Source organism: Stigmatopora nigra, unplaced genomic scaffold (assembly GCF_051989575.1).
Source record: "Stigmatopora nigra isolate UIUO_SnigA unplaced genomic scaffold, RoL_Snig_1.1 HiC_scaffold_24, whole genome shotgun sequence".
Classification (NCBI taxonomy): Eukaryota; Metazoa; Chordata; class Actinopteri; order Syngnathiformes; family Syngnathidae; genus Stigmatopora; species Stigmatopora nigra.
Window position 1 is genome coordinate 1,402,437 of NW_027551603.1, and position 25,636 is coordinate 1,428,072.

Sequence of the window (25,636 nt, forward strand, 5' to 3'; positions counted from 1 at the left end):
ATTTAACAAAGTAATGAATTAATACAGAGAAAAGAAAGAGAATGATTTAATAAAGAAATGAATTAATATAACTATTATAATAGTAAAACAGAACAAACCCAACAGACACCCATGAAATGTCGAAGAAGATGCGGGGTATGATGCTCACAGCATCTGGTATTCCCAGGCGGTCTCCCAATCAGGTACTAACCAGGCCAAACCATGCTTGGCTTCCGAGATCGGACGAGATCAGGCCTTTTCAGGGTGGTATGGCCGTAAGCGGTACTCTACCAGCAGATGGACACCCATGAAATGTCGAAAAAGATGCGGGGTATGATGCTCACAGCACCTGGTATTCCCAAGCGGTCTCCCAATCAGGTACTAACCAGGCCGAACCATGCTTGGCTGCCGAGATCGGGCGAGATCGGGCCTTTTCAGGGTGGTATGGCCGTGAGCGGTACTGCACTAGCAGATGGACACCCATGAAATGTCGAAAAAGATGCAGGGTATGATGCTCACAGCACCTGGTATTCCCAAGCGGTCTCCCATTCAGGTACTAAACAGGCTGAACCATGCTTGGCTTCCGAGATCGGACGAGATCGGGCCTTTTCAGGGTGGTATGGCCGTGAGCAGTACTGCACTAGCAGATGGACACCCATGAAATGTCGAAAAAGATGCGGGGTATGATGCTCACAGCACCTGGTATTCCCAAGCGGTCTCCCAATCAGGTACTAAACAGGCCGAACCATGCTTGGCTGCCGAGACCGGACGAGATCGGGCCTTTTCAGGGTGGTATGGCCGTGAGCGGTACTGCATTAGCAGATGGACACCCATGAAATGTCGAAAAAGATGCGGGGTATGATGCTCACAGCACCTGGTATTCCCAAGCGGTCTCCCAATCAGGTACTAACCAGGCCGAACCATGCTTGGCTGCCGAGATCGAGCGAGATCGGGCCTTTTCAGGGTGGTATGGCCGTGAGCGGTACCACTCCTGCAGATGGACACCCATGAAATGTCGAAAAAGATGCGGGGTACGATGCTCAGAGCACCTGGTATTCCCAAGCGGTCTCCCAATCAGGTACTAACCAGGTCGAACCATGCTTGGCTTCCGAGATCGGACGAGATCCGGCCTTTTCAGGGTGGTATGGCCGTGAGCGGTACTGCACTAGCAGATGGACACCCATGAAATGTCGAAAAAGATGCGGGGAATGATGCTCACAGCACCTGGTATTCCCAAGCGGTCTCCCAACCAGGTACTAACCAGGCCGAACCATGCTTGGCTGCCGAGATCGGGCGAGATCGGGCCTTTTCAGGGTGGTATGGCCATGAGCGGTACTGCGCCTGCAGATGGACACCCATGAAATGTCGAAAAAGATGCGGGGTATGATGCTCACAGCACCTGGTAGTCCCAAGCGGTCTCCCATTCAGGTACTAAACAGGCTGAACCATGCTTGGCTTCCGAGATCGGACGAGATCGGGCCTTTTCAGGGTGGTATGGCCGTGAGCAGTACTGCACTAGCAGATGGACACCCATGAAATGTCGAAAAAGATGCGGGGTATGATGCTCACAGCACCTGGTATTCCCAAGCGGTCTCCCAATCAGGTACTAAACAGGCCGAACCATGCTTGGCTGCCGAGATCGGACGAGATCGGGCCTTTTCAGGGTGGTATGGCCGTGAGCGGTACTGGATTAGCAGATGGACACCCATGAAATGTCGAAAAAGATGCGGGGTATGATGCTCACAGCACCTGGTATTCTCAAGCGGTCTCCCAATCAGGTACTAACCAGGCCGAACCATGCTTAGCTTCCGAGATTGGACGAGATCAGGCCTTTTCAGGGTGGTATGGCCGTGAGCGGTACTCTACCAGCAGATGGACACCCATGAAATGTCGAAAAAGATGCGGGGTATGATGCTCACAGCACCTGGTATTCCCAAGCGGTCTCCCATTCAGGTTCTAAACAGGCTGAACCATGCTTGGCTTCCGAGATCGGACGAGATCAGGCCTTTTCAGGGTGGTATGGCCGTGAGCAGTACTGCACTAGCAGATGGACACCCATGAAATGTCGAAAAAGATGCGGGGTATGATGCTCACAGCACCTGGTATTCCCAAGCGGTCTCACAATCAGGTACTAACCAGGCCGAACTATGCTTGGCTTCCGAGATCGGACGAGATCGGGCCTTTTCAGGGTGGTATGGCCGTGAGCGGTACTGCACTTGCAGATGGACACCCATGAAATGTCGAAAAAGATGCGGGGTATGATGCTCACAGCACCTGGTATTCCCAAGCGGTCTCCCAATCAGGTACTAAACAGGCCGAACCATGCTTGGCTGCCGAGATCGGACGAGATCGGGCGAGATCGGGCCTTATCAGGGTGGTATGGCCGTGAGCGGTACTGCTCTTGCAGATGGACACCCATGAGCTAAAGTATTAATTCGACCTTCTACACCTGCTACCCAAATCAATTGGGATTTGACATTATTCAAAGTCAGTTGAAATATTCAGGTTATAAAAGAGGGGGGAAAAGGCAGGAATATATACAGCTATGTTTTACTTTTGTGCATTTCAGGCCAAATTGGTATTTGTCTTTGAGTCAGCAATAATAACAAAGGAGTAAAGTCAGCTTGATTGCAGTAAGACTTTTTGCACTCTATACACTCAATTTTCACATGTTGTTTTACTTCTGGACGCTGCAAATGGACTACACATCTGTTGCATCGTGTGTATATATGTGTATTACCGTAGTTTGAATTTTGATTTAAACCTTTACAACCCAATTGCCTCAGATCAAGCAATTATAATGTAAAGTAGTAGATGTTTAAAAAAAGCACCAAATGCAAAAAGATAACAAAATAACAATACTAAATAGTCAAATAAGCAACTCCATTATTCTTTTAGAGAAAATATCTCAGCTGGGTCAAGTCATTCAATTCAAATCGACTGGTAATCAGATTCAATTAAAGACTAACCGATTGGGTGCAACGTTGTAGTGGCAGCACAACTAAATGAATTCACTGAATTTAAATGGGATTTATAAGTGTTTTCACATTTTATACTGTAAAACAAAAAATCACATAGGATTTATGGTTAAACACTGGAGCTACAGAATTTTACCAGAAATTACATTCAATTGGTATAGCACTTCAATAACCACCAATTTATTGGAACACTATTGTAGATTTTTCATTTCACTGAAACTAAAATTATATTGCTCCACCACCACATGCACACACCCCTTTCTTACTGTATAACTCTAGCAACCACAAGTATTTTATTTTTATTTTTTTAAGAAGAAAATGACTGACTATTCTTCTGTCTGTTCAGATATCACTACTTTTACATGATAAGAGAAGTAATTTTTAAAGAAGGCTCAGCAAAATACCCAGCATTCAATAGTACTGGCATGCTGGATCTTGCAAACTACACTCCTCAACTGCACGGAAAAAAAATAGAAAAAAACAGTCATACATTGTCTGCAGTACTTTCCACTCATTCGCTTACACTTTGTACTCCATCCTTTCTACACAAAAAGCATCATCCCGCTGTTACAGAGTAAAGAAGGTTGCACAGAGTCCTTTTCTTGCTGTTCTGTCTCTTTAGAACAGAAGGACACTTTGCGCTTCACAGAATGCAAGTCTACAAGTACTGCTGCTTAGATGTGGTTGAATGTTAGGCCCCTAAGAAATACATGTGAAGCAACAGCAATGCTTTACAAGGTGTCTATTGTTTATATAAATAAACATAAAACAGGTTACGAAAACATGCTGTAAAATCCAAATCATATTTTATCATAGTTTCACATGCTTAAACTAATAGTAATTGTTTAGTATAAATGATCGTCATGTGAAAGACATTGTTTAGTATTCTTTCATTCATTCATTCTCTCAACCGCTTATCCTCACAAGGGTCACGGGGGGTGCTAAGGCCTATCCCAGCTATCTACGGGCACCAGGCGGGGGACAAAAGAATGAACATAATTTAAAGTAATTGCTCTACAGTTGTACTGCATACCGGAGGTCATTTAATTCATTCAGATCAAGAACCTCAAATAACATATCGGCTGGTATTGTTGGAGATGGAAATCCAACTCATTTTATCTCTGAGGGCTAGCTGCGAATGCACTTGCATTATGTCAGTAAAATTCTAGAAATCATAGCGAAAGGGTTATTTTTCAAGAAAATCTGTTCCCGAAAGACCGACAAATTGTCTTTATTTGATGCTCTTGTCAGGAGAGGTTGGATTGCCTTTCCTGGCATGACGTCACGATAACTATCAGCTGTCACTAATTACGTGATTAGATTATTTTTGGCGTCACTGGACAAGGTCCAAGTGGACATGGGGAAGCTGGAGCACCTCTTTGAGTCCAGGGCCAAAGAGACGCCATGGGCCAAGAAAGCGCCAGAGAGCAAAAAGTCCGAGATCCTGGTTCTGGACTCCAAGCGGAGCACCGCCATCAACATCGGGATGACGGTCCTGCCCGCCGTTCACGTCATCAAGAGCGCCATCCTCAACTTTGACGACTTTGCCATCAACAAGGAGGGTGTGGAGAAGATCCTGAGCATGACGCCCACAGAGGAGGAGAAGCAGAAGATCCGCGAGGCTCGCTCGGCCAATCCCGACGTTCCCCTGGGGACGGCCGAGGAATTCCTCTCGGGCCTGGCTTCCGTCAGCGCCTTGACCCCCCGCCTGCAGCTGTGGTCTTTCAAACTCAACTATGAGGCACTCGAGCAGGAGATCGCCGAGCCCCTGTTTGACCTGAAGTTGGGCATGGAGCAGCTGGCCGGCAACCGGACCTTCAAGAAGATCCTGGCCACGCTGCTGGCCGTGGGGAACTTCCTCAACGGGTGTCCTCCTCACCAGAATCTTCAGGCTCCCTCCATGGTGAATCAATTCCTCTGGGCATAGGCATAAGATAACTTGGGCGCTCTCTGGTGGTTGTACGCACCTGGGCATCATGATGAAACGGTAAAGGCTTCCCAGGGCGACGTGCATAGCAGTGGTGGGGCGTATGAGTACGCTGCGGCTCTAACTCTTCTACCAGCTGTGGCTCATCTCTAGAAATGATGTGCCTGAGAGCCCCGCACCACGGTGTGTCCATTACAAAATTCCTAAACGATTCTGAGGGGTTTCTTATACATTCCAAGCAGTCCGGTGTCTTCGAGGTGGATGGTTTGCGTCGCCGAGTGCGTCGGCGCGAGCGTGGGTGGCGCTCCGCTGGGTCCATAATGGTTGGATCGTGCTGTTACGATTTCGCCGCGTAGTGCGACGCGATCGTAGGGTAAGTTGAACCCAGATGCAGAGTCGCCGAAGTAATTGGAAAGGTGAGGCAGATCTGTAGCTCTTGTTGGTTGATTTAATAAACGGGGTAACATAACTTAAACAACTTGGCTTGACCACTCATTACAAACGAACTGAACATGCGGCGTGGCGTCAATGGAAACAGCAATTACTACGAGGATTAACAGGAAACGAAACCAGAACTTAACCAGTCGATCCAACCGCGTCCACAGAAAATCATAATGCTTAAATACCAAAAATAATCTAATCACGTAATTAGTGACAGCTGATAGTTATCGTGACGTCATGCCAGGAAAGGCAATCCAACCACTCCTGACAGCTCTGAGTGATTTTGGATCCTTTGTTTCTCCCCCAAGTAATGAGGACATGTTCTTTTTAAGATAGCTCTCCATCTAAGTCCTACTATAGGTCCAGTCTTGGTAAAAGGTGCATGATGACAACTGATCTATCTGAAATCCAGAATTTGATCTGGATTTCAGATAGATCACCCATGAAATGTCGAAAAAGATGCGGGGTATGATGCTCACAGCACCTGGTATTCCCAAGCGGTCTCCCAATCAGGTACTAACCAGGCCGTACCATGCTTGGCTTCCGAGATCGAACGAGATCGGGCCTTTTCAGGGTGGTATGGCCGTGAGCGGTACTGCTCCTGCAGATGGACACCCATGAAATGTCGAAAAAGATGCGGGGTATGATGCTCACTGCACCTGGTATTCCCAAGCGGTCTCCCAATCAGGTACTAACCAGGCCGAACCATGCTTGGCTTCCGAGATCGGACGAGATCGGGCCTTTTCAGGGTGGTATGGCCGTGAGCGGTGCTGCTTTTGCAGATGGACACCCATGAAATGTCGAAAAAGATGCGGGGTATGCTGCTCACAGCACCTGGTATTCCCAAGCGGTCTCCCAATCAGGTACTAAACAGGCCGAACCATGCTTGGCTTCCGAGATCGGAGGAGATCGGGCCTTTTCAGGGTGGTATGGCCGTGAGCGGTACTGCTCTTGCAGATGGACACCCATGAAATGTCGAAAAAGATGCGGGGTATGATGCTCACAGCACCTGGTATTCCCAAGCGGTCTCCCAATCAGGTACTAACCAGACCGAACCATGCTTGGCTTCCGAGATCGGACGAGATCGGGCCTTTTCAGGGTGGTATGGCCGTGAACGGTACTGCACTAGCAGATGGACACCCATGAAATGTCGAAAAAGATGCGGGGCATGGTTCTCACAGCACCTGGTATTCCCAAGCGGTCTCCCAATCTGGTACTAAACAAGTCTAACCATGCTTGGCTTCCGAGATCGGGCGAGATCGGGCCTTTTCAGGGTGGTATGGCCGTGAGCGGTACTGCTTTTGCAGATGGACACCCATGAAATGTCGAAAAAGATGCGGGGTATGATGCTCACAGCACCTGGTGTTCCCAAGCGGTCTCCCAACCAGGTACTAACCAGGCCCAACCATGCTTGGCTTCCAAGATCGGACGAGATCGGGCCTTTTCAGGGTGGTATGGCCGTGAGCGGTACAGCACTAGCAGATGGACACCCATGAAATGTCGAAAAAGATGCGGGGCATGATGCTCACAGCACCTGGTATTCCCAAGCGGTCTCCCAATCAGGTACTAACCAGGCCGAACCATGCTTGGCTTCCGAGATCGGACGAGATCAGGCCTTTTCAGGGTGGTATGGCCGTGAGCGGTACTGCTCTTGCAGATGGACACCCATGAGCTAAAGTATTAATTCGACCTTCTACACCTGCTACCCAAATCAATTGGGATTTGACATTATTCAAAGTCAGTTGGAATATTCAGGTTATAAAAGAGGGGGGAAAAGGCAGGAATATATACAGCTATGTTTTACTTTTGTGCATTTCAGGCCAAATTGGTATTTGTCTTTGAGTCAGCAATAATAACAAAGGAGTAAAGTCAGCTTGATTGCAGTAAGACTTTTTGCACTCTATACACTCAATTTTCACATGTTGTTTTACTTCTGGACGCTGCAAATGGACTGCACATCTGTTGCATCGTGTGTATATATGTGTATTACCGTACTTTGAATTATGATTTAAACCTTTACAACCCAACTACCTCAGATCAAGCAATTATAATGTAAAGTAGTAGATGTTTAAAAAAAGCACCAAATGCAAAAAGATAACAAAATAACAATACTAAATAGTCAAATAAGCAACTCCATTATTCTTTTAGAGAAAATATCTCAGCGGGGTCAAGTCATTCAATTCAAATCGACTGGTAATCAGATTCAATTAAAGACTAACTGATTGGGTGCAATGTTGTAGTGGCAGCACAACTAAATGAATTCACTGAATTTAAATGGGATTTATAAGTGTTTTCACATTTTATACTGTAAAACAAAAAATCACATAGGATTTATGGTTAAACACTGGAGCTACAGAATTTTACCAGAAATTACATTCAATTGGTATAGCACTTCAATAACCACCAATTTATTGGAACACTATTGTAGATTTTTCATTTCACTGAAACTAAAATTATATTGCTCCACCACCACATGCACACACCCCTTTTTTACTGTATAACTCTAGCAACCACAAGTATTTTATTTTTATTTTTTTAAGAAGAAAATGACTGACTATTCTTCTGTCTGTTCAGATATCACTACTTTTACATGATAAGAGAAGTAATTTTTAAAGAAGGCTCAGCAAAATACCCAGCATTCAATAGTACTGGCATGCTGGATCTTGCAAACTACACTCCTCAACTGCACGGAAAAAAAATAGAAAAAAACAGTCATACATTGTCTGCAGTACTTTCCACTCATTCGCTTACACTTTGTACTCCATCCTTTCTACACAAAAAGCATCATCCCGCTGTTACAGAGTAAAGAAGGTTGCACAGAGTCCTTTTCTTGCTGTTCTGTCTCTTTAGAACAGAAGGACACTTTGCGCTTCACAGAATGCATACCTGTCAACTGGTACGTTCTCGCCGTAATTGGTACAACTGAAAGCCCATTTTTATATTGGTACGCTGTACACATGAAAATGGTACGCTAAACGGTGATTTTGAGAAAAAAAAATAAATTAAGGCACTTTCTAGCCATTTTTCACCATCCGCCATTGTTTCTTCCCGGAAACGCATGTCTGCCAAGTGATATATGTACCGGCGCCTCTGATTGGCTAAAAAAAAAAGATCATGATAAACATTTCGTTTTGTAACACTTTCACCATGTGATTTCCGTTTCCTGTTCCCTTGTTTATGTTTACTTTCATTTTCTACTTGTTGTTCGTGATTTTTTACAAAAAAGTAAAGTGGTAAGATTTTCCATGTATTTATACATATATGTAAGGGCGAAAACAAAATTTGGTAAGATCACAAATGGTTCGAGGTTGACAGGTATGAGAATGCAAGTCTACAAGTACTGCTGCTTAGATGTGGTTGAATGTTAGGCCCCTAAGAAATACATGTGAAGCAACAGCAATGCTTTACAAGGTGTCTATTGTTTATATAAATAAACATAAAACAGGTTACGAAAACATGCTGTAAAATCCAAATCATATTTTATCATAGTTTCACATGCTTAAACTAATAGTAATTGTTTAGTATAAATGATCGTCATGTGAAAGACATTGTTTAGTATTCTTTCATTCATTCATTCTCTCAACCGCTTATCCTCACAAGGGTCACGGGGGGTGCTAAGGCCTATCCCAGCTATCTACGGGCACCAGGCGGGGGACAAAAGAATGAACATAATTTAAAGTAATTGCTCTACAGTTGTACTGCATACCGGAGGTCATTTAATTCATTCAGATCAAGAACCTCAAATAACATATCGGCTGGTATTGTTGGAGATGGAAATCCAACTCATTTTATCTCTGAGGGCTAGCTGCGAATGCACTTGCATTATGTCAGTAAAATTCTAGAAATCATAGCGAAAGGGTTATTTTTCAAGAACATCTGTTCCCGAAAGACCGACAAATTGTCTTTATTTGATGCTCTTGTCAGGAGTGGTTGGATTGCCTTTCCTGGCATGACGTCACGATAACTATCAGCTGTCACTAATTACGTGATTAGATTATTTTTGGCGTCACTGGACAAGGTCCAAGTGGACATGGGGAAGCTGGAGCACCTCTTTGAGTCCAGGGCCAAAGAGACGCCATGGGCCAAGAAAGCGCCGGAGAGCAAAAAGTCCGAGATCCTGGTTCTGGACTCCAAGCGGAGCACCGCCATCAACATCGGGATGACGGTCCTGCCCGCCGTTCACGTCATCAAGAGCGCCATCCTCAACTTTGACGACTTTGCCATCAACAAGGAGGGTGTGGAGAAGATCCTGAGCATGACGCCCACAGAGGAGGAGAAGCAGAAGATCCGCGAGGCTCGCTCGGCCAATCCCGACGTTCCCCTGGGGACGGCCGAGGAATTCCTCTCGGGCCTGGCTTCCGTCAGCGCCTTGACCCCCCGCCTGCAGCTGTGGTCTTTCAAACTCAACTATGAGGCACTCGAGCAGGAGATCGCCGAGCCCCTGTTTGACCTGAAGTTGGGCATGGAGCAGCTGGCCGGCAACCGGACCTTCAAGAAGATCCTGGCCACGCTGCTGGCCGTGGGGAACTTCCTCAACGGGTGTCCTCCTCACCAGAATCTTCAGGCTCCCTCCATGGTGAATCAATTCCTCTGGGCATAGGCATAAGATAACTTGGGCGCTCTCTGGTGGTTGTACGCACCTGGGCATCATGATGAAACGGTAAAGGCTTCCCAGGGCGACGTGCATAGCAGTGGTGGGGCGTATGAGTACGCTGCGGCTCTAACTCTTCTACCAGCTGTGGCTCATCTCTAGAAATGATGTGCCTGAGAGCCCCGCACCACGGTGTGTCCATTACAAAATTCCTAAACGATTCTGAGGGGTTTCTTATACATTCCAAGCAGTCCGGTGTCTTCGAGGTGGATGGTTTGCGTCGCCGAGTGCGTCGGCGCGAGCGTGGGTGGCGCTCCGCTGGGTCCATAATGGTTGGATCGTGCTGTTACGATTTCGCCGCGTAGTGCGACGCGATCGTAGGGTAAGTTGAACCCAGATGCAGAGTCGCCGAAGTAATTGGAAAGGTGAGGCAGATCTGTAGCTCTTGTTGGTTGATTTAATAAACGGGGTAACATAACTTAAACAACTTGGCTTGACCACTCATTACAAACGAACTGAACATGCGGCGTGGCGTCAATGGAAACAGCAATTACTACGAGGATTAACAGGAAACGAAACCAGAACTTAACCAGTCGATCCAACCGCGTCCACAGAAGATCATAATGCTTAAATACCAAAAATAATCTAATCACGTAATTAGTGACAGCTGATAGTTATCGTGACGTCATGCCAGGAAAGGCAATCCAACCACTCCTGACAGCTCTGAGTGATTTTGGATCCTTTGTTTCTCCCCCAAGTAATGAGGACATGTTCTTTTTAAGATAGCTCTCCATCTAAGTCCTACTATAGGTCCAGTCTTGGTAAAAGGTGCATGATGACAACTGATCTATCTGAAATCCAGAATTTGATCTGGATTTCAGATAGATCACCCATGAAATGTCGAAAAAGATGCGGGGTATGATGCTCACAGCACCTGGTATTCCCAAGCGGTCTCCCAATCAGGTACTAACCAGGCCGTACCATGCTTGGCTTCCGAGATCGAACGAGATCGGGCCTTTTCAGGGTGGTATGGCCGTGAGCGGTACTGCACTAGCAGATGGACACCCATGAAATGTCGAAAAAGATGCGGGGTATGATGCTCACAGCACCTGGTATTCCCAAGCGGTCTCCCAATCAGGTACTAACCAGGCCGAACCATGCTTGGCTTCCGAGATCGGACGAGATCGGGCCTTTTCGGGGTGGTATGGCCGTGAGCAGTACTGCTTTTGCAGATGGACACCCATGAAATGTCGAAAAAGATGCGGGGTATGATACTCACAGCACCTGGTATTCCCAAGCGGTCTCCCAATCAGGTACTAAACAGGCCGAACCATGCTTGGCTTCCGAGATCGGAGGATATCGGGCCTTTTCAGGGTGGTATGGCCGTGAGCGGTACTGCTCTTGCAGATGGACACCCATGAAATGTCGAAAAAGATGCGGGGTATGATGCTCACAGCACCTGGTATTCCCAAGCGGTCTCCCAATCAGGTACTAACCAGGCCGAACTATGCTTGGCTTTCGAGATCGGACGAGATCGGGCCTTTTCAGGGTGGTATGGCCGTGAGCGGTACTGCTCCTGCAGATGGACACCCATGAAATGTCGAAAAAGATGCGGGGCATGACGCTCACAGCACCTGGTATTCCCAAGCGGTCTCCCAATCAGGTACTAACCAGGCCAAACCATGCTTGGCTGCCAAGATCGGACAAGATCGGGCCTTTTCAGGGTGGTATGGCCGTGAGCGGTACTGCTCCTGCAGATGGACACCCATGAAATGTCGAAAAAGATGCGGGGTATGATGCTCACAGCACCTGGTATTCCCAAACGGTCTCCCAATCAGGTACTAACCAGGCCGAACCATGCTTGGCTTCCGAGATTAGACAAGATCGGGCCTTTTCAGGGTGGTATGGCCGTGAGCAGTACTGCTCCTGCAGATGGACACCCATGAAATGTCGAAAAAGATGCGGGGTATGATGCTCACAGCACCTGGTATTCCCAAGCGGTCTCCCAATCAGGTACTAACCAGGCCGAACCATGCTTGGCTGCCGAGATCGGACGAGATCGGGCGAGATCGGGCCCTTTCAGGGTGGTATGGCCGTGAGCTGTACTGCTTTTGCAGATGGACACCCATGAAATGTCGAAAAAGATGCGGGGTATGATGCTCACAGCACCTGGTATTCCCAAGCGGTCTCCCAATCAGGTACTAAACAGGCCGAACCATGCTTGGCTGCCGAGATCGGACGAGATCGGGCCTTTTCAGGGTGGTATGGCCGTGAGCGGTACTGCTCTTGCAGATGGACACCCATGAAATGTCGAAAAAGATGCGGGGTATGATGCTCACAGCACCTGGTATTCCCAAGCGGTCTCCCAATCAGATACTAACCAGGCCGAACGATGCTTGGCTTCCGAGATCGGACGAGATCGGGCCTTTTCAGGGTGGTATGGCCGTGAGCGGTACTGCTCTTGCAGATGGACACCCATGAAATGTCGAAAAAGATGCGGGGTATGATGCTCACTGCACCTGGTATTCCCAAGCGGTCTCCCATTCAGGTACTAACCTGGCCGAATCATGCTTGGCTGCCGAGATCGGACGAGATCAGGCCTTATCAGGGTGGTATGGCCGTGAGCGGTACTGCTCTTGCAGATGGACACCCATGAAATGTCGAAAAAGATGCGGGGTATGATGCTCACAGCACCTGGTATTCCCAAGCGGTCTCCCAATCAGGTACTAACCAGGCCGAACCATGCTTGGCTTCCGAGATCGGACGAGATCGGGCCTTTTCAGGGTGGTATGGCCGTGAGCGGTACTGCGCATGCAGATGGACACCCATGAAATGTCGAAAAAGATGCGGGGTATGACGCTCACAGCACCTGGTATTCCCAAGCGGTCTCCCATTCAGGTACTAAACAGGCCGAACCATGCTTGGCTTCCGAGATCGGACGAGATCGGACGAGATCGGGCCTTTTCAGGGTGGTATGGCCGTGAGCGGTACTGCTCTTGCAGATGGACACCCATGAAATGTCGAAAAAGATGCGGGGTATGATGCTCACAGGACCTGGTATTCCCAAGCGGTCTCCCAATCAGGTACTAACCAGGCCGAACCATGCTTGGCTTCCGAGATCGGACGAGATCGGGCCTTTTCAGGGTGGTATGGCCTTGAGCGGTACTGCTCTTGCAGATGGACACCCATGAAATGTCGAAAAAGATGCGGGGCATGGTTCTCACAGCACCTGGTACTCCCAAGCGGTCTCCCAATCAGATACTAACGAGGCCGAACCATGCTTGGCTTCCGAGATCGGACGAGACCGGACGAGATCGGGCCTTTTCAGGGTGGTATGGCCGTGAGTGGTACTGCTCTTGCAGATGGACACCCATGAAATGTCGAAAAAGATGCGGGGTATGATGCTCACAGCACCTGGTATTCCCAAGCGGTCTCCCAATCAGGTACTAAACAGGCCGAACCATGCTTGGCTTCCGAGATCGGACGAGATCGGGCCTTTTCAGGGTGGTATGGCCGTGAGCGGTACTGCTCTTGCAGATGGACACCCATGAAATGTCGAAAAAGATGCGGGGTATGATGCTCACAGCACCTGGTATTCCCAAGCGGTCTCCCAATCAGGTACTAACCAGGCCGTACCATGCTTGGCTGCCGAGATCGGACGAGATCGGGCGAGATCGGGCCTTTTCAGGGTGATATGGCCGTGAGCGGTACTGCTCTTGCAGATGGACACCCATGAAATGTCGAAAAAGATGCGGGGTATGATGCTCACAGCACCTGGTATTCCCAAGCGGTCTCCCAATCAGGTACTAAACAGGCCGAACCATGCTTGGCTTCCGAGATCGGACGAGATCGGGCCTTTTCAGGGTGGTATGGCCGTGAGCGGTACTGCTTTTACAGATGGACACCCATGAAATGTCGAAAAAGATGCGGGGTATGATGCTCACAGCACCTGGTATTCCCAAGCGGTCTCCCAATCAGGTACTAACCAGGCCGAACCATGCTTGGCTTCCGAGATCGAACGAGATCGGGCCTTTTCAGGGTGGTATGGCCGTGAGCGGTACTTCTCTTGCAGATGGACACCCATGAAATGTCGAAAAAGATGCGGGGTATGATGCTCACAGCACCTGGTATTCCCAAGCGGTCTCCCAATCAGGTACTAACCAGGCCGAATCTTGCTTGGCTTCCGAGATCGGACGAGATCGGGCCTTTTCAGGGTGGTATGGCTGTGAGCGGTACTGTTCATGCAGATGGACACCCATGAAATGTCGAAAAAGATGCGGGGCATGGTTCTCACAGCACCTGGTATTCCCAAGCGGTCTCCCAATCAGGTGCTAACCAGGCCGAACCATGCTTGGCTTCCGAGATCGCACGAGATCGGGCCTTTTCAGGGTGGTATGGCCGTGAGCGGTACTGCACTAGCAGATGGACACTGTCAGGTTCATTAATAATTACCTTCGTCCGTAATTATCAATAACTGCAGGAAGACATCTTATTCAATTATTGACATTTAATTAAATAGAAATGGATACAACAGATAAAAGCCTCCGGAGGGGAGCGTTACAGCAAGTGTCACCTTACAACTTCCGAACGTCTTCCCGAATAGACGTTTTCGTCCCATTCTTATGGTCACAAGTTACAGAGTTGTTGATCATTCCATCACGTATGAGTAAAAACAACATCTGGGACTACAATAACAATCAAAGTATTTTACTAATAACAAAAACAGGGACTAGACCTAACAACATGTAGATTAGAGTAATTATACAACCTCCTTGACCTAAGAATCATATAATATAATCATAATCATATAATCGTTACATACAGAAAAACCCGAAGTGTACGGTTACATAACGATAACAATATTCTTGTTATTGTCCGAATAGCCCTGTCCTCGTCACCAAGGGCCCACCAAATCTCAAGGACCCAGATTGGGTGGATTGTTTGTATAACCATCCTGGAACAGGCTGTCCAGGTTAAAGATGACTTGGTGTGACCTCAACACTTTTGAAAAACAGAAAGAGAATGATTTAACAAAGTAATGAATTCATACAGAGAAAAGAAAGAGAATGATTTAATAAAGAAATGAATTAATATAACTATTATAATAGTAAAACAGAACAAACCCAACATTCCCCCGTTTTTATAATATGTATGTTATTAGTCATTTCTTAGTAATCACTAAATGGTAATGTCGGGTGACTGTGATTTTTCCCGCCTACTCCTTACTCCCATGGCTGGTCTGAAAGAGAAAAAACATAATTATATTCGTCCAATTGGTCCTCGGATTTACCGTACTCCTGGACCTCACTGCTTTCCCCAAACCGTCCCATAAGATACAACTCATGTACTTTAGAATTTGTAGGGGCAATTGCAGTAGTTATAAGTCGGCTTAGCAAGGAGCGCAAACAGGGGATACTACATCACCCACACAATGTTAGGATAGCGGTAATTGTGCCTATAGTAACCACGAAGGATGTAGCCAAATCTTTAGATTTTCCAAAGGTCTTATCCCACCAATCTGACAATGCGGACGTATCTACTCCAGAGTGCTCTTGCATATTGCGGTTCAGTGTTTGCAGGCCAGTAATGGCCCTGGTGAGAGATCCACTGGGTGACGCGTTGTTCGGTATGAAGGTGCAACATTGTTTTCCAAACATTGCACACACGCCCCCTGTTTCAAGGATCATATCCACCGCTATGCGATTCTGGAACGCCATCAGACTGGTAGCTGCCAGTTGTTCCTTCATGGCCACAAATCCCTGTTCAGTATAATTTCCAAGTTTTGAACATTGTAATGTAAGTAATTTATTCTATCCACATTTTTGTTTGGGGTGATTAGAAGGAAGATAGACTCCCAACCTGCTGCGATCTGATTAGCCAGCTTATACTCATCTGGTACGCCCCAGGGGATGCCAATCGCATCAATGTATGTTGGATCTCCTTCCCTCCATGCCTCTCGACGATGTCGGGAGGGTCGACCCTTCAGCCGAATTATGAGCCGCCAATTGTATCTCCTCCACTGTGGATGGAAAAACAGACATCGGTAAGAGCAGTGAGACCAAAGTACCTAGTCCTGCCGCGTTTCGGCAGGAGTCGTATAATTTATCTACCACCCCGCCACCATAGGCCAGAACGTGGTATCAGGGGTGTAGTTTGTTTTAGAACGCCGGTACACCACGTCATTTATCGCCCCCAGCTTCAGACCATGCCCTGTAAGGTTTAAGCAGGTAAAATGATTAAACAGTGGAAAAATTGACTTCCTATTTACTGCGTAACAGGATAAACACTGTTTCAATATTTTTTTTTTTTTTTCTTGCCAAGTAGGACACGTTTTTTCATTTGTAAAAACACTTTTCCCCAAAAGAATGGTGATTGAGGGAGTTGTTAGACCCCATCGTTTTTTCCCTTGTCTGGTAGGTTATCCTAATCTTTTGTAAGATGGTTTAGTCTCAATTGAAACTATATGGAGACGTCAAACCCAATATAAAAGAGTTCCCTATAGTTTTATGGTATTGCTTGCTGAGCAATAATCTTTTCAATTAATATTGGTGTTTCCCGTATTTTATTAAGTCAGAAAGTTTATTTTACCCGTCCCCTCAATGTTTCAATTGAGACCACCCTTTTACCAAAGTAGCTCCACCTAGTGCTTGTCCTCTTTACACTCCATTAACAGCGCCCAATTATCCCCCGTTTGGGAAATCCCTGTTTCAGAAATACATTTTCACAGGTTAATATGTCAGTCCAAGCTTTCCAATCTTGACCAATTTCTGCAACAAGGCTTTTCCCAATCTTCAATTTTTTGCTGTTAATGTACCACACATATTTCCCACCATAGATTGCCCCTTTGTATGGCAACCGGGACGTCGCCGAGTCCAAATATATATTTTCATTTTGGAAATTTGATTTAGTAGGTAATGTTAATTAAATGTAAATGTGTATGTTTCTCGGTTTACCCTCCCGTAAGAAGGTGTATCCTCAATTGAAACGCCTCCGCCTTTTTCTCCAACTGGAGAAAACAACCCTACTGTGGAAAGGAATAGAATCACAATCATCATTAATCTCATTGCCCCAAAAGCAATAATTGTTTTCAACATGACTTTTTGTCTTTGTTTAGGGAGTTTTCCTCTTGAAACGTTTCAATTTAGACAACCTTCTTACTGTGGGAAAGGTGCATCCGTGTCCCCTTTCAGTAACAAGGACCCTCCCACTTTGCGTTGCTCCGATGTTTCTTCTTTTATGCTGCTTATCAGCATCCAGTCTTCAAGAATCACCGTCGCTTCGTCCGTTTCCTGTTAAAAAGCAAAATCTCCCTCTGATAGTCTAAATTTGGTGTGTGCGTTTTTTTTTCTCTGATAGATTCGCCTCATCATCCAATTGTCATTGTGTGGTGAATAATAACAATTTGTAAGGTCTACCAAACAGGACTTCATATAAGGTCCGCCAATTGTGGATGGTAGACAACTATTATATTAACAAAATGGGAGCCATTATCACTATAAATAGTTTCTGGAATTCCATATCGTGGAATGATATCCATATGATCTAATAAAATAAAATAAAATCTATATGTATTTTTTTGAAATGGATATGTGGGCATGCATATAGATTTAAACCCTAAGCCTTGTAGTGCCGTTGTAGCAAGGCCACCTCCCCCTTGTCGAGACATAGGTCTTCCCTTGACTCAAGCCCAAATTATTTTCTTTATTGATCTTTTATTGATAGATTATGTCTCGGTGGTCTGCCAATCAAAAAACACAAAAAGACAAACTATCATTCACGCTCACACTCATAAAAAAAAGAATTTAGTGTGTTCAACCAGTCTAGCATCCATAATTTCATTTTGTGGGAGTAAACTGGAGTACCCGGAGAAAATCCACAAATTCTCGAGGACGCCATGAATACCCCACATTCCGGAAAGTCTGGATCCACCCCGCATTCATTAGTAGATCCTTTAATATACACACCCCCACTCTAGCATTTTAACCGTTTGTAAAAAATTTCCTTCAAGTTTCACACAAAGTTATATCCTCTTTAATGCTATCAGTTTAGCTGTTTGTTCCCCGAATTGAGGTGGCAATAGTTTCACATCTAAGGTTTTTATTTTCACAGCCGCCATGACCTAATGGCCCCCTGTCAGGTTTTTGGAAAATCCCAATTTCCTCTAATAGCATGCCAATCACCTTTTAATGCGGCCATCCAATTTTGTTTCTACTTGTTTCAGGTGATAAGATAATCTCCCCCATTTGTAAAACAAATTCATCCACGCCTAATTTATACAACATGACGCCTACTTGTTTTAGATATGGGGTCCCCAATTTCCCAAAATTTCCCAGAATTAATGTACTACCACATCCTGTCAAAAACCCAAAACGACTAACATAACCTGTTTCTAAGCCAGATTCTGGAATTTGGAGAATTTCTCCTTTCCCTCCCTTATCTAAGCTTGTTATTGCCACTCGTTATCACTGTAACATTCAGGCGTATTAACCCCATCGTTGCTAAAGTTCTCACCAATTTGCATGCCCTTAAAGCAGTAAAAAGCAACGTTATTTGGTTGTATCAATTGACCAATGCTTATCCAATCCGTAATATCCTTAAAGTCACCAATATGACCTGTGACAAAGCATATTTCCTCCCGCCAGGACAACAGACAATGTTCTTTCAAGTGCACTTTGAAAAACATTCCATGTTACTCCATTCTTAGGGAAAATATGCTCATCCTAAACCAATTATTTTATTTACAATTCACCTAATTATTTGGATGAATGCCATGAATTTTATCATGCCACTATTGCATTGTAAATTTCCCATCTGATGTCGTTAACAGCCAAATAATTCAATACCTACTATACTTTGTAAATCACCTCATATGATGTTTACTTAAGACAAGAGTCATTTCCCATAGCCTGTTACCAAAACAAAAATCTACAACAATTAAATTAGAGAAATCAACCTTTTGTTAGACAATTCCTAATTACAAACTTTAATGTTTTAAAAACCTTATCGTCACCAATATACCATAATTTTGTAAATTTTGTCATCCTGGCCTTTTTTTCTTTTAAACAGCCAACCTCCTGGATTAAAGTATTTTGAATAATCAAAAAATTCTGAAATAGTATTAATATTATTTTATCCTCCAAAAGCTAGTTTCCTTTAACTAAGAGCCCTTTGAAATCCACAATTGCTCAAAAATGACTATTTTGGTCTATTTCCCAAATCCAAAGCTTTTTACCAAATCAACCTTTTACTAAACAGATTTTCTATCCTCTTAATACATTTCATTTTAAAACCCAAAATATCAATGCGAAAGCATCCGCATAACCTTGCATTTCTTGCAGACCATGTATTGTTCTTATTCTGAAAAGTCCAAACAGAAAACGCAATTAGCCGTTAACTATGACCTCCACTCTTGCTGCGAAAACAGCATTGTTATCTTATGTTTACAAACCAGCTTTTTCCCTGTGCCCAAATACAACGCTTTTTAGAGAAGACAACCATTAAAACGTCAAATTAACCCCTCTTCCGATATTCAACTACATCACAATATTTTTCCAAGACCCCATATATCCAGAATATGTATGCTGCAAGCACAACAATATGGCAAAAACCCATTTTCTGCCCTCAAGTTTGCTTCAGCACCCCCAAGGCCAATTATTATTATTATAATGTCTTCACGGAAGGGATCACAAAATTTTAGTTGTTTACACGGTCCGAACGCTCCCGAAAGCCCAACACAGTTAAATCGTCTGCCCCGCGGCCCACATGTTTCACTCCCATCTAATCAGCAGCCGCTGCACCAGAAACGCTTCCCCCGCAGTTGACACATTTTTTGGCAAGTCTAGAGCATAATAAAAACACAGGTGACATTCCCTGCTAAAATTTAAATGATCATTTTGTATATATTCTTTTGTCTTTTTAAACACCATCTTCCCGTTAGCGGACGGGATCAAAAACCAAGCTGCAATAAGCCATCACATTGCTGTAAATTGACAGTACATATAGGTTATATTAACAAAGCACCACCCGCACTTGGAAATAACCATTCTAATTGTTGTTATACAAGCCCAAGCATCACAAAAAAAACCCAATTTATTGTAATCACAAAACGTCATACCCGGATTAACCAAATCAAATACCAGTGTCCCCATTAATTTTCTAGCTCCCTTTATTTTTGTTAAACTTCCTCCGCGCCCGTCACCTATCTCGGTAAATATTTTCCCCGTCAGCCGAGGAGGCCCCGCTATTTTTTCCTTACCAAACAGTACTTTCCCGCAGCCACGGTCTTAAATATATCCCCGTTATCCGAGGGAGCCCCCACTATTTTCCCAAAATAGTATTTTTAACTTCTCCCCGGCCTTATTTTGCCATTAGTGTCTGTGGAACAAGCTGTTACACTTTCATCCACTCACATATTATTTATATATGTATATTACCTCTATGCATTAGTGCATATATTATCCTGCATTCTATGCATTTTAAGCTGGCCAGCAAACCCATATTTATTTATCCATAAATATAGCTGTGTAATATTTTTAAAGCGCTTTGTCTTTCCAATTTTTTCCAATCCTTACAAGTTAGACGTATTTTTTGGATCGTCATCCAAACCCGCCTTACAACACGTGTTTCCCATATTTTACTTTTATTTTTTGTAGTGAGTTCGTGTGCCTCACACAGTTAACTCTATTATTTATTATTATTATTAATATTATTATTATCTATTCGACTGTATCGACTGTATCTCCTAGGCCTTTCCTAATTTTACTGCAGAAACCACACAAACACCATACAACGTATATTCGTGCCTACCCTTTAGACACAGGACACTCCCCGGCCCCAATATTGTATCTCTAGTACAATATATTCGTGCCTACCCCTGAGACACAGGACACTTTCCAGCAAAGTGCCCCACCGTACCTGCCATTGACTAGTATAAACACAGGGTTTTATCGCCGTCACCCAGGACGCGAAACCAGCCCAACAATGGACCTCACATACAATGTCCCTTTAACGCATTTGGAAACACCTTCACAACATGCAGACATTAATGTGGACTTACCCGAGATCCATCAGATGTCTCCCTCCAGCAGGAAAAGTCTTCAACCGCCGAGAATCCAGGCGCCCCCGTCGAAAAACTCCGGCCCACCAAGGGTTTTGAAGACGCCGTGCGCACGGTCACTTACCAGATGTCGAACAGCAGCGCCTGGTTTCTCGCTCCGGTATATTGACCTCCATGGCTCAGAAGGACCAAAATGTCAGGTTCATTAATAATTACCTTCGTCCATAATTATCAATAACTGCAGGAAGACATCTTATTCAATTATTGACATTTAATTAAATAGAAATGGATACAACAGATAAAAGCCTCCGGAGGGGAGCGTTACAGCAAGTGTCACCTTACAACTTCCGAACGTCTTCCCGAATAGACGTTTTCGTCCCATTCTTATGGTCACAAGTTACAGAGTTGTTGATCATTCCATCACGTATGAGTAAAAACAACATCTGGGACTACAATAACAATCAAAGTATTTTACTCATAACAAAAACAGGGACTAGACCTAACAACATGTAGATTAGAGTAATTATACAACCTCCTTGACCTAAGAATCATATAATATAATCATAATCATATAGTCGTTACATACAGAAAAACCCGAAGTGTACGGTTACATAACGATAACAATATTCTTGTTATTGTCCGAATAGCCCTGTCCTCGTCACCAAGGGCCCACCAAATCTCAAGGACCCAGATTGGGTGGATTATCTGTATAACCATCCTGGAACAGGCTGTCCAGGTTAAAGATGACTTGGTGTGACCTCAACACTTTTGAAAAACAGAAAGAGAATGATTTAACAAAGTAATGAATTAATACAGAGAAAAGAAAGAGAATGATTTAATAAAGAAATGAATTAATATAACTATTATAATAGTAAAACAGAACAAACCCAACAGACACCCATGAAATGTCGAAGAAGATGCGGGGTATGATGCTCACAGCACTTGGTATTCCCAAGCGGTCTCCCAATCAGGTACTAACCAGGCCGAACCATGCTTGGCTTCCGAAATCGGACGAGATCGGGCCTTTTCAGGGTGGTATGGCCGTGAGCGGTACTGCTTTTGCAGATGGACACCCATGAAATGTCGAAAAAGATGCGGGGTATGAAGCTCACAGCACTTGGTATTCCCAAGCGGTCTCCCAATCAGGTACTAACCAGGCCGAACCATGCTTGGCTTCCGAGATCGGACGAGATCGGGCCTTTTCAGGGTGGTATGGCCATGTGAGCGGTACTGCTCTTGCAGATGGACACCCATGAAATGTCGAAAAAGATGCGGGTTATGATGCTCACAGCACCTGGTATTCCCAAGCGGTCTCCCAATCAGGTACTAACCAGGCCGAACCATGCTTGGCTTCCGAGATCGGGCGAGATCGGGCCTTTTCAGGGTGGTATGGCCGTGAGCGGTACTGCACTAGCAGATGGACACCCATGAAATGTCGAAAAAGATGCGGGGTATGATGCTCACAGCACCTGGTATTCCCAAGCGATCTCCCAATCAGGTACTAACCAGGCCGAACCATGCTTGGCTTCCGAGATCGGGCGAGATCGGGCCTTTTCAGGGTGGTATGGCCGTGAGCGGTACTGTTCTTGCAGATGGACACCCATGAAATGTCGAAAAAGATGCGGGGTATGATGCTCACAGCACCTGGTATTCCCAAGCGGTCTCCCAATCAGGTACTAACCAGGCCGAACCATGCTTGGCTTCCGAGATCGGACGAGATCGGGCCTTTTCAGGGTGGTATGGCCGTGAGCGGTACTGCATTAGCAGATGGACACCCATGAAATGTCGAAAAAGATGCGGGGTATGATGCTCACAGCACCTGGTATTCCCAAGCGGTCTCCCAATCAGGTACTAACCAGGCCGAACCATGCTTGGCTTCCGGGATCGGACGAGATCGGGCCTTTTCAGGGTGGTATGGCCGTGAGCGGTACTGCACTAGCAGATGGACACCCATGAAATGTCGAAAAAGATGCGGGGTATGATGCTCACAGCACCTGGTATTCCCAAACGGTCTCCCAATCAGGTACTAACCAGGCCGAAACATGCTTGGCTTCCGAGATCGGGCGAGATCGGGCCTTTTCAGGGTGGTATGGCCGTGAGCGGTACTGCTTTTGCAGATGGACACCCATGAAATGTCGAAAAAGATGCGGGGTATGATGCTCACAGCACGTGGTATTCCCAAGCGGTCTCCCAATCAGGTACTATCCAGGCCGAACCATGCTTGGCTGCCGAGATCGGACGAGATCGGACGAGATCGGGCCTTTTCAGGGTGGTATGGCTGTGAGCGGTACTGCACTAGCAGATGGACACCCATGAAATGTCAAAAAAGATGCAGGGTATGATGCTCACAGCACGTGGTATTCCCAAGCGGTCTCCCAATCAGGTACTAACCAGGCCGAATCATGCTTGTCTTCCGAGATCGGACGAGATCGGGCCTTTTCAGGGTGGTATGGCCGTGAGCGGTGCTGCACTAGCAGATGGACACCCATGAAATGTCGAAAAAGATGCGGGGTATGATACTCACAGCACCTGGTATTCCCAAGCGGTCTCCCAATCAGGTACTAACCAGGCCGAACCATGCTTGGCTTCCGAGATCGGACTAAATCGGGCTTTTTCAGGGTGGTATGGCCGTGAGCAGTACTGCTCCTGCAGATGGACACCCATGAAATGTCGAAAAAGATGCGGGGTATGATGCTCACAGCGCCTGGTATTCCCAAGCGGTCTCCCAATCAGGTACTAATCAGGCCGAACCATGCTTGGCTTCCGAGATCGGACGAGATCGGGCCTTTTCAGGGTGGTATGGCCGTGAGCGGTACTGCACTAGCAGATGGACACCCATGAAATGTCGAAAAAGATGCGGGGTATGATGCTCACAGCACCTGGTATTCCGAAGCGGTCTCCCAATCAGGTACTAAACAGGCCAAACCATGCTTGGCTGCCGAGATCGGACGAGATCGGGCCTTTTCAGGGTGGTATGGCCGTGAGCGGTACTGCACTAGCAGATGGACACCCATGAAATGTCGAAAAAGATGCGGGGTATAATGCCCACAGCACCTGGTATTCCCAAGCGGTCTCCCAATCAGGTACAAACCAGGCCGAACTATGCTTGGCTTCCGAGATCGGACAAGATCGGGCCTTTTCAGGGTGGTATGGCCGTGAGCGGTGCTGCACTAGCAGATGGACACCCATGAAATGTCGAAAAAGATGCGGGGTATGATGCTCACTGCACCTGGTATTCCCAAGCGGTCTCCCAATCAGGTACTAACCAGGCCGAACAATGCTTGGCTGCCGAGATCGGACGAGATCGGGCCTTTTCAGGGTGGTATGGCCGTGAGCGGTACTGCTTTTGCAGATGGACACCCATGAAATGTCGAAAAAGATGCGGGTATGCTGCTCACAGCACCTGGTATTCCCAAGCGGTCTCCCAATCAGGTACTAAACAGGCCGAACCATGCTTGGCTTCCGAGATCGGAGGAGATCGGGCCTTTTCAGGGTGGTATGGCCGTGAGCGGTACTGCTCTTGCAGATGGACACCCATGAGCTAAAGTATTAATTCGACCTTCTACACCTGCTACCCAAATCAATTGGGATTTGACATTATTCAAAGTCAGTTGGAATATTCAGGTTATAAAAGAGGGGGGAAAAGGCAGGAATATATACAGCTATGTTTTACTTTTGTGCATTTCAGGCCAAATTGGTATTTGTCTTTGAGTCAGCAATAATAACAAAGGAGTAAAGTCAGCTTGATTGCAGTAAGACTTTTTGCACTCTATACACTCAATTTTCACATGTTGTTTTACTTCTGGACGCTGCAAATGGACTGCACATCTGTTGCATCGTGTGTATATATGTGTATTACCGTACTTTGAATTTTGATTTAAACCTTTACAACCCAACTACCTCAGATCAAGCAATTATAATGTAAAGTAGTAGATGTTTAAAAAAAGCACCAAATGCAAAAAGATAACAAAATAACAATACTAAATAGTCAAATAAGCAACTCCATTATTCTTTTAGAGAAAATATCTCAGCGGGGTCAAGTCATTCAATTCAAATCGACTGGTAATCAGATTCAATTAAAGACTAACCGATTGGGTGCAATGTTGTAGTGGCAGCACAACTAAATGAATTCACTGAATTTAAATGGGATTTATAAGTGTTTTCACATTTTATACTGTAAAACAAAAAATCACATAGGATTTATGGTTAAACACTGGAGCTACAGAATTTTACCAGAAATTACATTCAATTGGTATAGCACTTCAATAACCACCAGTTTATTGGAACACTATTGTAGATTTTTCATTTCACTGAAACTAAAATTATATTGCTCCACCACCACATGCACACACCCCTTTTTTACTGTATAACTCTAGCAACCACAAGTATTTTATTTTTATTTTTTTAAGAAGAAAATGACTGAGTATTCTTCTGTCTGTTCAGATATCACTACTTTTACATGATAAGAGAAGTAATTTTTAAAGAAGGCTCAGCAAAATACCCAGCATTCAATAGTACTGGCATGCTGGATCTTGCAAACTACACTCCTCAACTGCACGGAAAAAAAATAGAAAAAAACAGTCATACATTGTCTGCAGTACTTTCCACTCATTCGCTTACACTTTGTACTCCATCCTTTCTACACAAAAAGCATCATCCCGCTG

General features: G+C 45.4%; 1 non-coding gene and 53 pseudogenes across 1 annotated transcript; all 54 read right to left on the reverse strand.

Moving 5' to 3' along the window:
- Nucleotides 1-141: 141 nt before the first annotated feature.
- LOC144190770 (5S ribosomal RNA) lies at nt 142-260 on the reverse strand (annotated as a pseudogene).
- A 56-nt stretch (nt 261-316) lies between these two features.
- On the reverse strand, nt 317-435 carry LOC144189704 (5S ribosomal RNA; annotated as a pseudogene).
- A 56-nt stretch (nt 436-491) lies between these two features.
- LOC144189804 (5S ribosomal RNA) lies at nt 492-610 on the reverse strand (annotated as a pseudogene).
- A 56-nt stretch (nt 611-666) lies between these two features.
- LOC144190615 (5S ribosomal RNA) lies at nt 667-785 on the reverse strand (annotated as a pseudogene).
- A 56-nt stretch (nt 786-841) lies between these two features.
- Nucleotides 842-960, reverse strand: LOC144190319 (5S ribosomal RNA; annotated as a pseudogene).
- A 56-nt stretch (nt 961-1,016) lies between these two features.
- LOC144184475 (5S ribosomal RNA) lies at nt 1,017-1,135 on the reverse strand (annotated as a pseudogene).
- A 56-nt stretch (nt 1,136-1,191) lies between these two features.
- Nucleotides 1,192-1,310, reverse strand: LOC144189601 (5S ribosomal RNA; annotated as a pseudogene).
- Nucleotides 1,311-1,366: 56 nt separating this feature from the next.
- Nucleotides 1,367-1,485, reverse strand: LOC144183228 (5S ribosomal RNA; annotated as a pseudogene).
- Nucleotides 1,486-1,541: 56 nt separating this feature from the next.
- LOC144188785 (5S ribosomal RNA) lies at nt 1,542-1,660 on the reverse strand (annotated as a pseudogene).
- Nucleotides 1,661-1,716: 56 nt separating this feature from the next.
- On the reverse strand, nt 1,717-1,835 carry LOC144191591 (5S ribosomal RNA; annotated as a pseudogene).
- Nucleotides 1,836-1,891: 56 nt separating this feature from the next.
- Nucleotides 1,892-2,010, reverse strand: LOC144185456 (5S ribosomal RNA; annotated as a pseudogene).
- Nucleotides 2,011-2,066: 56 nt separating this feature from the next.
- Nucleotides 2,067-2,185, reverse strand: LOC144182145 (5S ribosomal RNA; annotated as a pseudogene).
- Nucleotides 2,186-2,241: 56 nt separating this feature from the next.
- On the reverse strand, nt 2,242-2,370 carry LOC144184385 (5S ribosomal RNA; annotated as a pseudogene).
- A 3,427-nt stretch (nt 2,371-5,797) lies between these two features.
- LOC144183682 (5S ribosomal RNA) lies at nt 5,798-5,916 on the reverse strand (annotated as a pseudogene).
- A 56-nt stretch (nt 5,917-5,972) lies between these two features.
- LOC144188978 (5S ribosomal RNA) lies at nt 5,973-6,091 on the reverse strand (annotated as a pseudogene).
- A 56-nt stretch (nt 6,092-6,147) lies between these two features.
- LOC144189273 (5S ribosomal RNA) lies at nt 6,148-6,266 on the reverse strand (annotated as a pseudogene).
- Nucleotides 6,267-6,322: 56 nt separating this feature from the next.
- LOC144189369 (5S ribosomal RNA) lies at nt 6,323-6,441 on the reverse strand (annotated as a pseudogene).
- A 56-nt stretch (nt 6,442-6,497) lies between these two features.
- Nucleotides 6,498-6,616, reverse strand: LOC144183463 (5S ribosomal RNA; annotated as a pseudogene).
- Nucleotides 6,617-6,672: 56 nt separating this feature from the next.
- Nucleotides 6,673-6,791, reverse strand: LOC144186802 (5S ribosomal RNA). Its single transcript, XR_013324828.1, has one exon. It is a non-coding gene; the product is annotated as a 5S ribosomal RNA (ribosomal RNA).
- A 56-nt stretch (nt 6,792-6,847) lies between these two features.
- On the reverse strand, nt 6,848-6,966 carry LOC144187791 (5S ribosomal RNA; annotated as a pseudogene).
- Nucleotides 6,967-10,838: 3,872 nt separating this feature from the next.
- On the reverse strand, nt 10,839-10,957 carry LOC144183693 (5S ribosomal RNA; annotated as a pseudogene).
- Nucleotides 10,958-11,013: 56 nt separating this feature from the next.
- LOC144188195 (5S ribosomal RNA) lies at nt 11,014-11,132 on the reverse strand (annotated as a pseudogene).
- A 56-nt stretch (nt 11,133-11,188) lies between these two features.
- LOC144184406 (5S ribosomal RNA) lies at nt 11,189-11,307 on the reverse strand (annotated as a pseudogene).
- Nucleotides 11,308-11,363: 56 nt separating this feature from the next.
- LOC144190566 (5S ribosomal RNA) lies at nt 11,364-11,482 on the reverse strand (annotated as a pseudogene).
- A 56-nt stretch (nt 11,483-11,538) lies between these two features.
- On the reverse strand, nt 11,539-11,657 carry LOC144191880 (5S ribosomal RNA; annotated as a pseudogene).
- A 56-nt stretch (nt 11,658-11,713) lies between these two features.
- On the reverse strand, nt 11,714-11,832 carry LOC144182864 (5S ribosomal RNA; annotated as a pseudogene).
- A 56-nt stretch (nt 11,833-11,888) lies between these two features.
- On the reverse strand, nt 11,889-12,017 carry LOC144181793 (5S ribosomal RNA; annotated as a pseudogene).
- Nucleotides 12,018-12,073: 56 nt separating this feature from the next.
- Nucleotides 12,074-12,192, reverse strand: LOC144188786 (5S ribosomal RNA; annotated as a pseudogene).
- Nucleotides 12,193-12,248: 56 nt separating this feature from the next.
- Nucleotides 12,249-12,367, reverse strand: LOC144191247 (5S ribosomal RNA; annotated as a pseudogene).
- Nucleotides 12,368-12,423: 56 nt separating this feature from the next.
- LOC144183320 (5S ribosomal RNA) lies at nt 12,424-12,542 on the reverse strand (annotated as a pseudogene).
- A 56-nt stretch (nt 12,543-12,598) lies between these two features.
- On the reverse strand, nt 12,599-12,717 carry LOC144190392 (5S ribosomal RNA; annotated as a pseudogene).
- Nucleotides 12,718-12,773: 56 nt separating this feature from the next.
- On the reverse strand, nt 12,774-12,902 carry LOC144182788 (5S ribosomal RNA; annotated as a pseudogene).
- A 56-nt stretch (nt 12,903-12,958) lies between these two features.
- On the reverse strand, nt 12,959-13,077 carry LOC144182634 (5S ribosomal RNA; annotated as a pseudogene).
- Nucleotides 13,078-13,318: 241 nt separating this feature from the next.
- LOC144187589 (5S ribosomal RNA) lies at nt 13,319-13,437 on the reverse strand (annotated as a pseudogene).
- Nucleotides 13,438-13,493: 56 nt separating this feature from the next.
- On the reverse strand, nt 13,494-13,622 carry LOC144184021 (5S ribosomal RNA; annotated as a pseudogene).
- Nucleotides 13,623-13,678: 56 nt separating this feature from the next.
- LOC144187590 (5S ribosomal RNA) lies at nt 13,679-13,797 on the reverse strand (annotated as a pseudogene).
- A 56-nt stretch (nt 13,798-13,853) lies between these two features.
- On the reverse strand, nt 13,854-13,972 carry LOC144182849 (5S ribosomal RNA; annotated as a pseudogene).
- Nucleotides 13,973-14,028: 56 nt separating this feature from the next.
- LOC144188948 (5S ribosomal RNA) lies at nt 14,029-14,147 on the reverse strand (annotated as a pseudogene).
- A 56-nt stretch (nt 14,148-14,203) lies between these two features.
- LOC144183892 (5S ribosomal RNA) lies at nt 14,204-14,322 on the reverse strand (annotated as a pseudogene).
- A 7,580-nt stretch (nt 14,323-21,902) lies between these two features.
- LOC144191334 (5S ribosomal RNA) lies at nt 21,903-22,021 on the reverse strand (annotated as a pseudogene).
- A 56-nt stretch (nt 22,022-22,077) lies between these two features.
- LOC144182975 (5S ribosomal RNA) lies at nt 22,078-22,196 on the reverse strand (annotated as a pseudogene).
- Nucleotides 22,197-22,254: 58 nt separating this feature from the next.
- Nucleotides 22,255-22,373, reverse strand: LOC144188474 (5S ribosomal RNA; annotated as a pseudogene).
- Nucleotides 22,374-22,429: 56 nt separating this feature from the next.
- On the reverse strand, nt 22,430-22,548 carry LOC144190582 (5S ribosomal RNA; annotated as a pseudogene).
- Nucleotides 22,549-22,604: 56 nt separating this feature from the next.
- On the reverse strand, nt 22,605-22,723 carry LOC144190403 (5S ribosomal RNA; annotated as a pseudogene).
- A 56-nt stretch (nt 22,724-22,779) lies between these two features.
- LOC144189505 (5S ribosomal RNA) lies at nt 22,780-22,898 on the reverse strand (annotated as a pseudogene).
- A 56-nt stretch (nt 22,899-22,954) lies between these two features.
- On the reverse strand, nt 22,955-23,073 carry LOC144182087 (5S ribosomal RNA; annotated as a pseudogene).
- Nucleotides 23,074-23,129: 56 nt separating this feature from the next.
- On the reverse strand, nt 23,130-23,258 carry LOC144186437 (5S ribosomal RNA; annotated as a pseudogene).
- Nucleotides 23,259-23,314: 56 nt separating this feature from the next.
- LOC144182563 (5S ribosomal RNA) lies at nt 23,315-23,433 on the reverse strand (annotated as a pseudogene).
- A 56-nt stretch (nt 23,434-23,489) lies between these two features.
- On the reverse strand, nt 23,490-23,608 carry LOC144191706 (5S ribosomal RNA; annotated as a pseudogene).
- A 56-nt stretch (nt 23,609-23,664) lies between these two features.
- LOC144188093 (5S ribosomal RNA) lies at nt 23,665-23,783 on the reverse strand (annotated as a pseudogene).
- Nucleotides 23,784-23,839: 56 nt separating this feature from the next.
- LOC144190272 (5S ribosomal RNA) lies at nt 23,840-23,958 on the reverse strand (annotated as a pseudogene).
- A 56-nt stretch (nt 23,959-24,014) lies between these two features.
- Nucleotides 24,015-24,133, reverse strand: LOC144183562 (5S ribosomal RNA; annotated as a pseudogene).
- A 56-nt stretch (nt 24,134-24,189) lies between these two features.
- LOC144182295 (5S ribosomal RNA) lies at nt 24,190-24,308 on the reverse strand (annotated as a pseudogene).
- A 55-nt stretch (nt 24,309-24,363) lies between these two features.
- Nucleotides 24,364-24,482, reverse strand: LOC144189274 (5S ribosomal RNA; annotated as a pseudogene).
- Between the last annotated feature and the right edge of the window lie 1,154 nt (nt 24,483-25,636).